The 16,169-nt window shown below is 38.5% G+C and overlaps 1 long non-coding RNA gene across 1 annotated transcript in view; it reads right to left on the minus strand.

Moving 5' to 3' along the window:
• Positions 1-2,121: 2,121 nt before the first annotated feature.
• The window catches only part of LOC114231539 (uncharacterized), a 71,421-nt gene continuing 57,373 nt past the window's right edge, over positions 2,122-16,169 (minus strand). Inside the window, exons 3-4 of the long non-coding RNA XR_008556248.1 lie at positions 14,982-15,085; positions 2,122-2,371 (exon numbers count right to left, since the gene is read on the minus strand). This is a non-coding gene — a long non-coding RNA (uncharacterized LOC114231539). The remainder of the gene's footprint in view (positions 2,372-14,981; positions 15,086-16,169) is intronic.

Below are 16,169 nucleotides of genomic sequence, written 5' to 3' on the forward strand. Positions count from 1 at the left end.
ACAAACTATGATTACATAAAACTGTATGGATGAATCTCAAAAACACTGTTTTGAACAAAAGAAGCCAGACATTACCAAAGACTAAATACTATATGATTCCATATATATGAGATTCATAAATTGATAGAATTAATGTATGGTGTTAGAAATCAGAACAATGGTTGACTCTGGGGTCTGGGGATTGACTGGAATGGTTCCTTGGTAACTTTCTGAGGTTGATGGACATGTTTTATATTTTGGGGTGTTGGTCTACATATTTTTCAATATTTATTGAATTATGTACTTGAGACCTGGGCATTTCATTGTATGGTCATTGAAAAAAGTCATTGAGAGAGATAGAGATGGTGGTAGAAAGCAAATGTTATCCTCTCGCCTCCACATTCTCCCCCACCTCCCACAGGAATTTCAAAGTATTCTGTGTGAAGTAGGGCAGCTCTGCTTCACCTGAGGCTGTTTTTGACGATAACACAGATTTTGTAGTTTAGAAGGTTCACCATCAGGGTATGTCCCAGAACCGAAGATGTATGAAGGAAAGATACTTCCATGTGGTAGTCCTGAGAACTGACACAATGTCAGATATTTAATTTCATAAAGGGAAAACTATTTTCTAGCTTTTTATGCAGTGAACTGTGTGCTTGAAGTACTTAGTTTTTATATTTTCATAATACTAGGGGTAGTAGAGGGTTGGAAAGGGAAATATACCAGCCTGCCAGATTCTATAAACACAATTATTTGAGAAAATCCTAGTAAAAATGCACTAATGTATGAGTGCATTTACTGACATAATTATAATGCCAATAAGCTCTGATCTAAACCAGGCAAAGTAAATACATCCTTACCCAAATGGGAAAAATTTATTTGCATCTTTCAGTAATCAAAGCACATTTCCTGAAAGTCAAGATACCTTAAATTGTATGCATCGGTTCAGTATCCTCAGTTCAAGTCTGATGTCATGAGACAAAGCATGCTGACTGGCTCTGATGGAGTCTCTCCCCATGAGGGTGTGGACTCAGGTCTCTAAGTGGCCTTTGCCATACTCTCAATATTGACTGTTTTTTTTTTTTTTCTGGAAAGAGGAGCCTTTGAGTGTGAAAAAAATGCTATTTTTTTTCACACTCAAAAGTGACAAGTAGTTACATATGTGTATTTATATATTTTTAAAACTATACATTGTGATTCTGAAAAATTCACTTATTTATGTTTCCTGACAAAAGAGGGTTCATTTTCTTTAAATTTCATGGAGTAATTTAATTCATTTATATTTTATGAAGACACTCTTGATTATTTCATTGGTTAGCAGAAGTAGGGACCAGATTATTTCTGTCAAGATGCCATATAGGTCCAGGAAAACAAGGAGAATGAGAAACAATTTTCTGGTTCAATCCTTTCCTCCCTTTATTCTAGTTGTCTTACTGAAAGATGTGTATCCAGGTTGAGCTGTCTTCCTTGCTGTGCTGTTTTTGTCTTCTCATAATGTGACCTCACTATGCTCTGTTTAGGGCAACATTGTCCTTTCAATTGCTATGGGAATGCTTTCAAAGTCAGAGATCTGGCAATTGGCTACACTTATTTACCAACAGGCAAGGTGTTTCTGCTTAATCGTAAACCCACATGGCCATCTCTAAAACGAGGAAGGTATTGTAGAGACAGGGGCCTCAGAGGGACACTTTAAACTTCTAGTTTACTCCATGATGAATATTTGTAACATATAAGGTTTTCTCATAATGATTAATTTCAAATAAATCAATAATACACTTTGAGAACTTTTACTTGTTATGATTGAGATTTATAAGGTCATTTTTATACCACACAGCATAGTTAATGGTGACTTATAAATACCTGCTGCGTGTCTCTCTCTCCCTAATGTGCCATGGCCTTAGACATGTGTACACGAAAATCAATGGGTCATGTACAGTTGTTTGGAAGGGCCTCTTTTGTGCATGTTTTCTTGGCCTCTCTCTTTCTCTCTCTCCCCACCCCCCGACATTTTATGTGCAGATGTGATATATGAATGTGACCTAAAAAATAGATTGATTACACAGCAGCCTCAGTATTTTATTGCTTCCCCCCTTCCTTTCTTGTCTGTGTCCTTCCCTTCCCTTGCCTCACTTTTTTCCCCCCATCCATCCTTCTGGAAGAAATTTAGTGAGTAAATATGAAGAATTGGTGTGATCATCACCACCATTAAGCTTAATGAGTTTTTGGCTCTGTCCTTCCACACGGCTGTTTTACACTTCTGCAGAGCTGGTGCTGTGCGTGCAGATGGGCACTTGGCGAGCAGGAGTACACCCGACGTGCTTTGCTTCGCATACCTGTGTATTCGCATTGCACACAGAGACGTGGTTCCCAGCTCCCCGTCACAGGAAATGTCCTGCAACATATTAATCATAAACATCCTAAAAATTGGAACTGATCTCCTTAATATCCTATTTACTACTGCAATGGAAATATTTCCTAATAAACGTATTCAAGTCTGCCAAACCAATGTACTGATCTCCAGTGTAACGTATTACTTTCCAAGTACTCTACAATTTTACGATACTAATGTCATGTCGCCAAACTTGGCCACCAAGCTTGCTCCAAAATGTTGAACTCCTAGCAAAAGTGCTTTTATAATAACTCCCATTCCCTTGCCCAGACGAACTCTGAAATCTATGAACGTTTCCAAATTTATTATTAACTTTTTTTGTTGCTTCTCATTGAGTGTTCTAATATAGAATTATCCATGTTAAGTCTCCTCATCTTTTTAGTCTGTTTTGTTTTGATTCATTGTCTTCTGCTTATTTTGTTCTTTGCAAATTATTTTGAGTCCAGTGGAAAGGCAAGTTAAGGATTCATATTCACAGTCCTTTTTTCTGACCACTGTTTGTATTTTCTTAGCACAGTGAGTCAGTGTTTATGGGGATGGCATGTTTTTGCTTTACTGAGTGGATGTTTTGGTCATGCACGTGTAAGACATTGATTTGCGGTGCTGATGCCTATTATTCCTCCTTTGTTTTTAATGCTCTGTATCCTAATTTAAATATAATTTTCTCCAGCTTATTATGAACATAGTTGTAAGTGAAAGCAGCCCCAAACACACAAAATCCCTAGAAGCAAAATGGTGGTGTTTATAGGGAGCAGATATATGAATTTTTAAGTGTTTTGGCGACTGAGGTGGAGGAAAATTAAAGAATGGAGGGAAGGCGAAAGAGAGAATTAAACTGTTTTTGTTAAAATTAAAGTTTTATGATTTCTCTTCACTATTGGAGTTTATTGTAAATATGTACAGAGGCATATAATAAAATGTGCCATTTTCCTACTCAAAAAATAGAGGTGCTGCTCCCCCTGCAGCACTGAAATTTCTGACCATGAGCATCACTCCCTCTAATCTCAGAGAGGCTGCATGCTTGGGAAAGACCACAAACAACTGTTTTGGTCTGAAATCACTTTGGGGTATTGCAGTGTCTCCATGCTTATTTGTTACACTTACTTGGAATTATTCACTGGAATAGTTCAAGGACAAGAAGTTTGATGAGAAAAAGGGTGACGCAAAGGGTTGGCTGGTGCAGGTGGGTGTAGCTGGGGATCGGCTGAGGCACTGACAACTGTTGGGAGTCCTCAAAGAGGAGGGACCTAGAGAGGAAACAAGGACAAACTGCCTCACTCAAGATTTTGCCAGAGGCCAATTTTTCATGAATTTATATTCTTTTATATATCTTGCATAGTGTTGAGTTGGCCCATTAGTCTATGTAAGACAGTGTGGAACTGAGTTTTTCTGACATCAATGTAGAGATGCATTGCAAATTTTCAGTTTTAAAATTATCATTTATGAATTGATATAAACCTTCCTTGAAATTATCTATATTTTTGGTCCTTACCTATTCTGGTGATTTTACTACTTACTGAGAGAAACTTTCTCTTATTGATCCCCACATTACTTATTGCTGTGCCAAAGAAGCACTTCTTGGCTTCAGTGTTCAACATGATGGATCTGCATTCACCCTCGCTAGACTTGTTTGTAACATTAACAGTTTGATAGAGTGTTATGCTTATGGATATGTGGCAACAAAGAAAACATGGACCACCTCAGTCTAAGAGACTACCTCACAATGAGGGAGACAACATCTAGGAATAGAATATGAGCAAGGCATTGGATACTGATAACAAGTGCATGGTACAGGGAATCACTGGAATGAATTCAGGAAGGGAGAAATCCTGGTGGATTAGGCAGAAGAGGAAGGAGTCCTGGGGAAGTCAGCCCTGGGTTTGCCTCAAATGTGCTCCTGACAGTTTCAGAAATAAAGGCTTTCATCTCAGCACAGTGTAATAATTCTTCTCTCTCGATGCAGCTGAGGTATACCCTTTCTTTTTGCTCAGATAACTTCCTTCATCCTGGTAACACATTTAACTCAAGTCTCTTTTAAGATTTTATCTCTCCTGGATGGAATTCAGTTTTCAAGTCTTTATCAGCCACTTCATCTCTTCAATCATTTGTTATATTTAGGAAGACTCTCTCCCTGTTGCTTTTTCTTGAAGTATGGTGTCAACAGAGGTGAATAATAAATATTATATGGGTTTTTGTATAGAAGAACATGATATGTTCTGTTTTATTTCAAATGCTCCTCTTTGATTATATCTTGAACTTTGATGTACTTTTTTTTTAATATAAAGAAATATTGAGTTTATTCTCAGGTTCTTTCCTGGGACTGCAAATTCTATCTCAGAATGTAGTATCTATTAAATATAGATTAGATTTGGCTTCTTACTTTTCTAAGTTTCAAAGTAGCGCAGTGTCATCTGAAATCTTAGAGCTTCCTTTGTGCACATTCTTTTGAGATTATTTGTAACTAAGATCAATTCAGGATGTCTTCTTGCAGACCCTATTGATTACCCCCCCCTTTTTTTCTATTCAAAGAAATAGACAGGTCTTTGGCCAAAACAAGAAAGGTAACCATTTATCTTCTTGTTAACTTCTCTTTAAGCCAGTTCCCTATCCATGACAAATCAGTCCTCTTCACAACCCTTCCCTCAAAATTAATTAAAAAGTATTCTTTGGTGTGTAAATTGGTCAAAGACGTTTCGAAAATCATCATTAAACATAGTACAGTGTGTCTAATAGTAAAATTGTGGTAAATATGAATAGTACTTAAGCCTGACTGGAGAGACATCTCAGCAGTTCTCAAGCGAAGGGGGCTTTTCATTAGGATAAGAGCTGGATAATGCCAAATAAGTCAGTGTTCTATCCTGACAATCTCTAAAAGTTGACTGACCAAGACAACTATATTCCACACTTGTGACTGGGAAAGAAATGAGGAGAAAGGAATGCTGAAAAGATAAAATACCAGCTAAGAAAGGCCAAAAGCTCTCGGAAACGGATAGAGAAGGGATAGATGAGTATTATAAGACTGAAGGTATCGTAAAAGAGAAGCAAAATTTAGAAATATGTAGTACTTATCTCTTAAAGTATGCATTTATTTTTGTTGATCATTTAGTTTATTAATTTTGAGTTTTAAAACTGTGGGTCAATTTTTTTTAAAGGGTTTAGAATGACAGTTTAAAGTTCAAGTCACAATGTGAACCTATTCTGAATGGACCCATTTGGCATTCCCTGTACAGTGAAGCCATCAAGAAAATGAAGATAAAATAAGAGGACTGAACAGTGGAGAGTGGGGTACCACAAAATTTACTGAGAAAACCTGCCTGTCCTTGCTATCTCTACGTGCTTAACCCATACTCACTTCACAGCATCAGAGACTCTGTCTTTACTACCCCTTTCAAGGTAGTTTTGCTGTGGTTAACAAGAGTGCCCTCTCTGTAACCTATGTTGATCCAGTTCAGTTCTACCTGACAGTGTATAGATGTGGGGGTTAGAATAAAGTTAAAGTGACAGTCACAAATTAGTATTTCGGCCCTGAAATTGAAGGACATCTAAAAGTCCATCAAGATCATCTGGGCCCAAACACTAGACCCCCTCTACCCTTCTCTGTGGTGGAAGGAGATGTGACTTTGGGTGGTAGGCACACATTGCAGTATACAGGTGATGTGTCAGAATGGAACACTTGAAACCTATATTATCTTATTAATAGATGTCATCCCAGTAAATTTAATAAAAAAGATCATCCTGGGAGCAGTGCTTCCTGTGTGCTCTGTTGGACCATTCAGGACTACCTGTGGTATCTGCTGTTTTCCTCCTTTGCTGCTAAGAACAGTCACCAGGCCTGGAGGAGGACATAGTCATCCTTGCCACCTACCCAGAGGCCCCTGTTTCAGCCTGCTTATGTCTCCCTGTGTCAGGTGTGATAGGAACCATGCTAATTAGCTGCTGCTAACTGTTGTTGCCAAAGCAGAGGGTTGTTGTTTTAGTCCCTGTGTAAGTTGCTGACACTTTCAAATATATATGAAAATTATCATGAAACTGGGCATGAATCCTTAGGGATTGGATCTGGGAACAATCCTGAGTCATCGCTCATTAGCAAAATACAGCTTTATTGAGATACTAAAAGCCTGATGCATGCAATTTGTGCAAGTGTAGGCCTTCCTTCCCCTGGCTGCCTGCACTGGCTTCCCTCTGGCACCCAGACCCGGGCTTCCCTCATAGCCCTGGCTTTGTCTGGAAGGTTGTCTGGTCTAATTAGCATGTTATGCTTTTATTATTATAGACTAGAGGCCTGGTGCACAAATTCATGCACGGCTGGGGTCCCTAGGCCTGGCTGGTGATCAGGGCTGTCTTGCCCAGTCCCGATCAGGGTCTGCTGGCCAGGGGAAGGGCTGCAGTAGGTTTGCCAGCCACAGGAGGTTGGCTGTGGGAGCGCACTGACCACCAGGGGCAGCTCTTGCATTGAGCGTCTGCCCCTTGGTGGTCAGTGTGCGTCACAGTGACTGGTTGACTGGTCATTCTGGTTGTAATGGTCACTTAGGCTTTTATATATATAGACTAGAGGCCTGGTGCACGAAATTCGTACACTGGGGTGTGTGTGTGTGTGTGTGTGTGTGTGTCCCTCAGCCTAGCCTGCACCCTCTCCAATCTGGGACCCCTCAGGGGATGTTTGAATGCTGGTTTAGGCCCGATCATGGCAGTCGGACATCCCTCTCACAATCTGAGATTGCTGGCTCCTAACCACTCACCTGCCTGCCTGCCTGCCTGATTGCCCCTAACTGCTTCTGCCTGCCAGCTTGATCGCCCCCTAACAGCTCTCTTGCCAGCCTGATTGACACCTAACTGCTCCCCTGTTGGCCTGATTGCCCCCAACTGCCCTCCCCTGCGGGCCTGATCACTCCCAACTGCCCTCCCCTGCTGGCCTAATCACCCCCAACTGCCCTCCCCTGCCGGCCTGATCGTCCACAACTGCTCTCCCCTGCAGGCCTGATCACCTCCAACTGCCCTTGCCTGCTGGCCTGGTCACCCCAAACTGCCCTCCCCTGCTGGCCTAATTTCACCCCCAACTACCCTCCCCTGCCAGCCTGATTGCCCACAACTGCCCTCCCATGCCATCTTCTGGTGGCCATCTTGTGATGACTATCTTGTAATGATGTGAGTGTGTCACGCGAGGGTGCAAGGGTGTGAGGGTGTGAGGGTGCGAGGGTGCGAGAGTCTCCTAGGCTTTTATTGTATAGATAATTCATATACCACACATTTCACCCATTTAAAATATAGCATTCTAGTCTTTCCATCTCAATTTACCTTGGCTCCTTTCTCACTAGTATATTCACAGAGTTGTACAACAGTGTAAACACTCAATTTCAGATTGTGTCAGCATCCCAAAATGAAATCTTGCACCTATTAGCCATCACTTCCTATTTCTCCTTGATTCACAGACCTAGGCAATCACTGATTTACTTTTTATCTCTATAGATTTGCCCATTTTGGACATTTCATATAAATAGAATCATGCAATATGTGTTCTTTTGTGACTGGCTTTTTTCTTTAGAATAATGTTTTCAAGTTCACCTGTGTTGTAGAATATATCAATACTTCATTCTTTTTTATTGCTGAATAGTATTCCATTGTATAGATATACCACATTTCTTTTATCCATAAATTAATGAACATTTTGGTTGTTTTCACTTTTTGGTTATTATGAACTAGAGGCCTGGTGCATGAAATTCATGCATGGGGGGATGGTGTCCCTCAGCCCAGCCTGCACCCTCTCCAATCTAGGACCCCTCTCATAATCTAGGATTGCTGGCTCCCAACTGCTCACCTGCCTGCCTGCCTGATTGCCCCTAATTGCTTCTGCCTGCCAGCCTGATCACCCCTAACCACTCCCCTGCCAGCCTGATTGATGCCTAACTGCTCCCCTGCCAGCCCGATTGCCCCTAACTGCCCTCCCCTGCCAGCCTGGTCACCCCAACTGCCCTCCCCTGCAGGCCTGGTCACCCCCAACTGCTCTCCCCTGCTGGTCATCTTGTGTCCACATGGGGGCAGCCATCTTTCACCACATGGGGGCGACCATCTTGTGTGTTGGAGTGATGGTCAATTTGCATATTATCTCTTTATTATATAGGATAATGTTGTAAACATTTGTGTACATGTTTTTGTGTGGTCATATGTTTCAGACTCTCTTGGTAATATACCTAGAAATGGAATTTCTGAGTTATATGGTAGCCATAGGGTTAACTTTTTGAGGAACTGCCTGATGGTTTTACAAAGTGGCTGCACATTTTACATTCCCACTAGCAATGTAAGAAGGTTTCACTTTCTCCATATCCTCATTCACACTTGTTTATTGTCTGCCTTCTATTACAGCCATCTGAGTGGCTGTGAAATGGTATCTCATTGTGGCTTTGATTTGCATTCCACTGATGACTAATGATGATGAGCATCTTTTCATGGGTTTGTTGCCTATTTCTATATCTTTTTTGGAGAATTATCTATTCAGAAACTTTGCCCATTTATCAGTTGTAAGAGTTCTTTTAATTATTGAGTTGTAAGAGTTCTCTATATATTTTAAGTACAAGTCTCTTATCAGATGTATGATTTAAAAATATTTTTTCCTGTTTGTGAGTAGCCTTTTCAATTTCTTGATGGTATCCTTTGAAGCACAAAAGCTTTTCATTTTTTATGAAGTCCAACTTACATATTTTTTCTTTGTCGCTTGTTTTTTTTCCATGTCATAGCCAAGAAGGCTTTAACTAACCCAAGGTCACCAATATTTAATCCTATATTTTCTTCTAAGAGTCTTTTAGTTTTAGTTCTTAAATTTAGGTTTATGATACATTTTGAATTAATTTTTGTGTATGGTATGAGGAAGGAGTTTAACTTCATTTTTTTTTTTTTGCATGTATCTATCCAGTTGTTAGCACCATTTATTGAAAAGGCCATTTTTTACCCATTAAAATGCCTTGGCATCCATGTTGAAAATTCCCAATCCATTATTCTTACGCCAAACTTCTGTGCCTCTAGTCTCTTGCTTAAGGATGAGGGTCTTCCTCCTCACTCTTCCCCCCAACCCCCACCCTAAGGAGGCTTCTCATTCCTCCTCTAAATACTAGATTCCTCATCAATCTACACTGGAAGGTCTCCAGATACTCAGATTTCCATATTACCTTCTAGCAAACACTTCCAGATACATCCTGGTTAAAAATGCTGTGTTCCTTACCCCCTAGCACACTGATCATTTTTTCTCTTGGTTCTCTAGTCTTTCCTTCTCAGTTTACCTTGGCTCCTTTCTCACTGTGCACACAATTCAGTTCACTTCCTGATTTCTGTGCTGGCTCCCAAATCTGTAATTTCAGTCCAGACATTTATTCTGAGTTCCAGACCCATATTTCCTGGATGCCCAGGGTTGAAATCAAAGCCAACACAAATAAACCTGAACTCATTGTTATCTCTTCTCCCCCAAAGCTGCTTCATCTCTTTAATACTCTATTTTGATTAATGTCACCACTATCCATGTAGTCCTCACCTTGGAAATCCTGGGGTTATTATAGTCACATCTCTGTTTCATCTGCTAGTCATCAAGTTCTGTTGATTCTACCTTGGGACTCTACTATCTGCTCCCTACTGTCCATCTTATGCCTTCCTTATATCTTGATCATTTTCATTTTCATTTTTCATTGGCCTACTTAACCTTCTTGCTCCTAGCTTTACATTTTCCAGCCCCTTCTTCATGATGGTACAGAGTTATTTTTCTTAACATAAATCTTATTAATTTGTTCTTCCCACAAACACTAAACTTTCATGGGTTCTTATTGCCTTTCCAGCCAATTTCCTGCCACTTTCCTCCCTAATCTATAGCCTCTAGCCATATTAAGCTATTGAAATTTGCTGAATAGATTCTTCTATTTTTGTGCCTCTATTTTTTTGTATATGCTATCCGTGCTATCTAAACTACTTTGAATCCTTAAAGATGAGGTATCATGTTTTTCCTAACTTTTCCAGGTAGTTAATTACTCTCTCTTTTTGTACATTTCCCTGAGTGCTTACTGATATTATAGCAATTACTCCATTGAACAATTGTTTGATCATTCCTAAGAGATAGAATATAAATCAGTTTTGAATCAATATCTATTGCTTTAAGTATATGATAAATAATTTAATTATTGATGAATAATGAATTCTATGTCAGATTTTCCTATGATTTAGTTTATGAGAGAACTGTTTTTTCAATCTCACACATTTTATAGAAATTTGCTGAAAACACAAATTCAAGGGAATTATAATTTATTAGACAGATTTCTATCAAAGAAAAAGTGTTCTAGTGGGATTTTTTTCTCTCTCCCTTTATAATGTGAGGTTTGGACTTTTTCTTTTTTTAAAAATTTACAATACAATGAAATCTGCAGAATTTAAAATAAGACAGAAGCTGACTAAAGAAAAAATTTTAAGTGTATATAAAAATTTATTCAAGTTTTCAAAGGCCCACCCTGAGCTGAAATTCTACCTCAGATGTTCTATATAAGTAGTTTCATGACTTTTCCCTTCGTGCTGTTTAAAGTGTCATATAAAAGTGGCTCTTTAGGTTTGTTTCCTGATTTAGCATTGGCCATGATTTCTGAATGAGTCCCCTATGGTCTGACATGTCTGAAGCTGAATGTCCCTGGAAATCTTGAGCTGTCTTCCTCACATTTGGCATTGAAATGGAAGTAGATTATAAAGATAGGGCGTAGTACTGACAGTAATAACTGTAAAAACTCTTCATGGCAATCCATGATGAAAAGTAATTGAATTTACACTAAATCTACCTAGAATTTATTCTCAGATGCTAACTGCCATACTTTGATTAACTATAGTTTATCTTTTTCTAGTGTTTTAGTTCAGAGCATTTTATGCCTATGGAGAAATGATATAATTTTATTGCTTGTTTCATGGAATTTTTGGCAAATACCAGGCTCATATTTAGCAATCAAATTTTCTTGAGGAAGAAGATCAGTATTTAGTATCCTGAGTGATTGAGGGTAGTTTTATTGGATTAACTTTCTCTTACATGCTGCATAAAATTTGGTTATCAGCTCTCAGAGTAGAAGAAATTATACTAAGCGAAATAAGACAATCAGAGAAAGATAAATATCACATGATCTCACTCATTTGTGGAATATAATGAACAACATAAACTGATGAACAAAAACAGATCCAGAGACAGAGAAACATGGATAAGACAGTCAAACCTCAGAGGGAAGGTAGGGGAAGGTGGGGGTAAGGGAGAGAGATCAACCAAAGGACTGTATGCATGCATAGAAGCCTAACCAATGGACACAGACACCAGGGGTGTCAGGGCATGAGTGGGGGGTGGAGGGTGGGAGGGCAATAGTGGGATAAAGACACATATGTAATACCTTAATCAATAAAGAGGGGAAAAAATAGACTAGCCATTTTTAGGCTTCATCAAAATAAACAAACAAAAAAGAAAATAATACACACTTAATTTTTAATTTTGACATGTATTAATAATAAATTTTACTATGTGTCTGACCTGTGCCAGGCATTATGGTAGGAGTAAGGAGTAGTACATGAACTTAATAATTCACACACCAGAGAGTAAGAAAAGGGCATTAAGCAAATGAATTCTAGCATAAAGTGGTGAATGCTATAAAATTATTTTTAAGAAGAGCTTCCAGGTAGTTGGATAGGACCTCAAGTTAAAGAAGACTCTACAGAGAAGGTGTCTTTGAGCTTATTTTAAAGGATGAATTGGAATTTGTCAGGTCACAAAAGAGGAAGGTTATTTTATGCAGAGCGAACAGCATGCTCATAAGCTTGGATTTCTTATGAAATAAAGAGATTGTTGAGGGTGCAAAATGTTAAATTACTACAGTGACTCCTTGTTTGTTGGAGCAAATCTAAATACTTCAACAAGGCATTCAAGAATATTCTATTTAACATCCTCAGCAAATGTGTATCCATTATTAATTCTGCTCGCTTCCTACTGTAGTCCCTGAGTTTCAATGGCATGGTTTCCTTAATGTATTCCACATGTGTTTGGAGACTTTCTTGACAAATCTAACACTATTCTGAGTCTTCCCTTACTTTGGATACCCCCTCATAGTTCTATAATTTCTTGACATGTGTACTTAACAATATGAGCTTCTGTGGGCAAAGACTATGTACCTTCTATTCCTATCATTTATACTGCTCAGCAAAGGGCCATTAACCACAGGAAATGTATAAATCCTTGAGGACTGCTATTGTAGCTCTAAACACATTTTTATAGATTTAAGCTCTACATTAATTTAAAAAATTGCATTTATTGTTGAAAGTATTACAGATGTCCCCCTTACTCCCACCCCCCACTGACCTCCTCCACCCTCCTCCCTCATCCTCCTCAGGCCTTCACTATACTGTTGTCTGTGTCCATGGGTTATGCATATATGCATACAAATTATTTGGTTAATCTCTTCCTGCCCCTCCCCCCTCTACATTACTTTTATTTGGTTTAATTTTCAAGGGAATTTGTGCTTTGTATATACACATGTAGGGAAGAGTTGTGATGCCTACCTTTGAGACTTGTCCCTGCTGCTCATTTATTGCATGATGTACAATTAAATGTCATGGAATGGACTAAGTGATATATAGAATTCCTTCTAGTTCAGAATATTCTTGTGGAATAGGGTAAGGAGAACTGTGAATGATTTTCATAAAGGTATATATTTATATTCTGTGCCCCCCAACTCCCATGCCCCCCATTTAGGATGATTCCTATATTCACTTTTGTGATTGGTTTTCCAATATCTGTAATGATCTTAAAGAGTGCCATGAAATTCTCAAATCAATGTTGCAGTTAATTCATTTAGATCTTTCAAGAAATATTCCCCACAGTGCACTCCATATATATAAAACCCAGGAAAAAAAGATCCAATAGACAAAGTTACAAGAAGAGTTGGGGAATCAGCATTCTAGGTTCTAGAGAGCAAAGTAAGATGCATGTGGCAGGTGCCAGTTTTGGTTTTGATTCTGGTCATCCATTGTTGCATAACAACCCTCCCCGCTCCAACTTAGGTACTTAGAAAAGAACAACTATTATTTAGCTTTCAAATTTGCAGGCGTCAGTGGGGAAGGCTCATGTTTTTGCTCCACAGAGTGTTAGCTGAGATGACTTGATGGGGGGGCTGGAGGATCACTTCCAAGATGAGTCACTTATATGGCTTTGACTCAAGTTGGCGGGGAGCTCAGCTGGGGCCAAAGGCCAGGCACCTTAATTCCTTCCCATGTGGGCCTCTCTGTCGGGTACTTGAACTTCCTCACAGAATGGTGGCTGAGTTCCAAGAAAGAGTGTCCCAAGAGCTGGGAAGTGGAAGCTGCCAATTTTTTAAAGTCCTGGTATGGAAACCGGCACTGCATTAGTTCTGGTGTCTTCTATTGGTCCATCAGTCACAGAGTCCAGGTTTGAGGGGAGGGAATGTGGACTTCATCTCTGGATGGGAGGCCAGCAAAGTTATTCAAAAGAACGAAAACTGACATAGGATTCTTCATTGAAAACAGTCTGACTGTTTTTATTCTGATATTTATTTTTATTGTAAAAAAGTAAAAAAAAAATACAGGAAAACTTCAGGGCTCATTTGATATGAGATTTGGGAAAACTCTAGATCTACTTTAGTAAACTTTATCCTGTGTCTAGTCATCTGTCTAGTCACATCTACCTTAATGCAGCCTTGAATTAGCTAACCACAATTTGTGTTTTATGAGCAAAATATTTATATTTGAGATTTAGCATATTATTCTTCATGCTTCCATTCAAGGCTTTTTGTTAATTTCAGGTTAGGCTTGGTAGTGAATGTGTGTGTGTTTGTGTGTGAACACACATGTGCACGCTGATCTTTATGGATCACTTTCATTCTTGCATTTTCAATTTTCTATGACTTTTCACTATCTTTAAGTCAAGTCCTCTTTTCTACCAGGCTTATAATAGGTACTCTGAGGGAACAGTGGGAATCCCATTGTAGGGAATATGGTGAAACCTCTGAGAGTATAGCATTTCTATTTTAGAATTCAGAAAAAGTACTTTAAAACTCATATAGTTCAGGTATTCATCAACCAATTTCTCGAATTCCCTCTATAACATTTCTGCCAAGTAATTACCCAGCCTACACCAGAATAGCTCCATCAATAGAAGGTCTACTAGTCTCATGTGGTGGCCAGTTTCATCTTCAAACATTCTTCATTTTAAAATATTTTCCTGTAATTGAGCTAAATTTGTATCCCTGAAACTTCTTAACATACCAAAAATTCTGAACCCTCTTACCCATGAAAAGCTTTCAGAGTTGAGACTATTTCTCATGGATCTTTCTTAATCTGCTGATTTTTCTTACTCTAAACAATCTTATCTTCACCTGTTCCTCTTGACATAGTTTCAAATGACTTTCCACCTAACCACTTACCTCTGACTATATTCTGGGTTGTTGATGTTCTTAAGTATTGTCTAGTCTTTAAGAAGTACGTAACACTATTGTTAAATATTAAATAGTATTTAAGAACTGAACACACATTCCAGAAGCAGTAGGATGGGAACCTTCCATGATGCTTTTCGCTGTTTATTTCCTATGTAGCACAAGTTGCAAGGTACCTGCTTGGAGTTCCAATCGTCTTAGCAACATGTATGCCTCTTCCTCACTTCTATCTTCCTCACTTTTTGTCTTCAAAACTGTGTCTGGGTTGTGGATTTTAAATCTGGAAGAGTAAAATAAGGTTATGTCTTTACTTCAAATGTGATAGGCATCTAATTTTCTTCTAGTCTGTCCAGAATTTATCAATTTTGAAAGGTAGTGAAGCATTTAGTAGGCTAAATGACTTTCCAATTCTGTCATTCTTTTCTTTGTCAGGTTCTTTTAAATAATTGTTTTAAGGTATATAGACAACATAACAACAGGCATACTTTAAAAAACTTAAAGATAACTTAGTGAAGGACCTTAATAAATATATAAACATTTTATATATTTTCAAGTGACCAGGTAACAAATAAAAATAGTGAATAAAGATAAAGGAAAGGAATAATATCTGTATGTTGTTTTCAATGTTTAATTATGTAAATGATTATTGAGTGACTGGTTGGTCCCATGCTGGAATATTGAATATTGAACCTGAATTGTTTTGATGAAAGACAGGCTATATAACATTCATGCATTCAGGCTGCCTTCAACTCCCCAGGTCAATTAATTTCTAATTATTTAAGTTAATGAGTTAAATTCCCTACGTCAGTTGTGGATATGACCCTTTATGGAGACAACATGAAGGAAAATTTTTCTTGCATATTTGTAATGAGTTTATTTCAGTTTGCTTCTTTGTAAAGTTTGACAGTCCATGCATGTGATATGTGTGTAATGCTAATGTTTCTTTTTAATATATTTTTAGTAAACTTAGGGAACATAAAGTCTCTTTCTTAATGGTTAGTTGATTTTGAGGTCTATTTTTAGCTACAAAAATATTAAAATTGGTAGGAAGAGGCAAGGAACAGAATGGTTAGTTTAGGACTGACATTATTGTGGCTGCTTGCAGTTGCCAATCCATGTCTCCTTTGCTACAGTAACGTGCTCGACAGAGTTAGCATTGATTCTATGCGTAGATTGCATCGCCAGGGTCTTTTGCGGTGTGGATAGAAAAATATTATGACACTGTAACAAGTTAAGCTGTTGTTATAAAACAAACTTTTACTGCGCCTTAACTGCCCATGGAATGCAGAGACTTAAATTTATTACTTCATCAGCCACTGATCTGGAAGCCCCTTATTAGAAAACTTGCATAAAGCATGTGCCTA

Source organism: Eptesicus fuscus, chromosome 6 (assembly GCF_027574615.1).
Source record: "Eptesicus fuscus isolate TK198812 chromosome 6, DD_ASM_mEF_20220401, whole genome shotgun sequence".
Taxonomy (NCBI): Eukaryota; Metazoa; Chordata; class Mammalia; order Chiroptera; family Vespertilionidae; genus Eptesicus; species Eptesicus fuscus.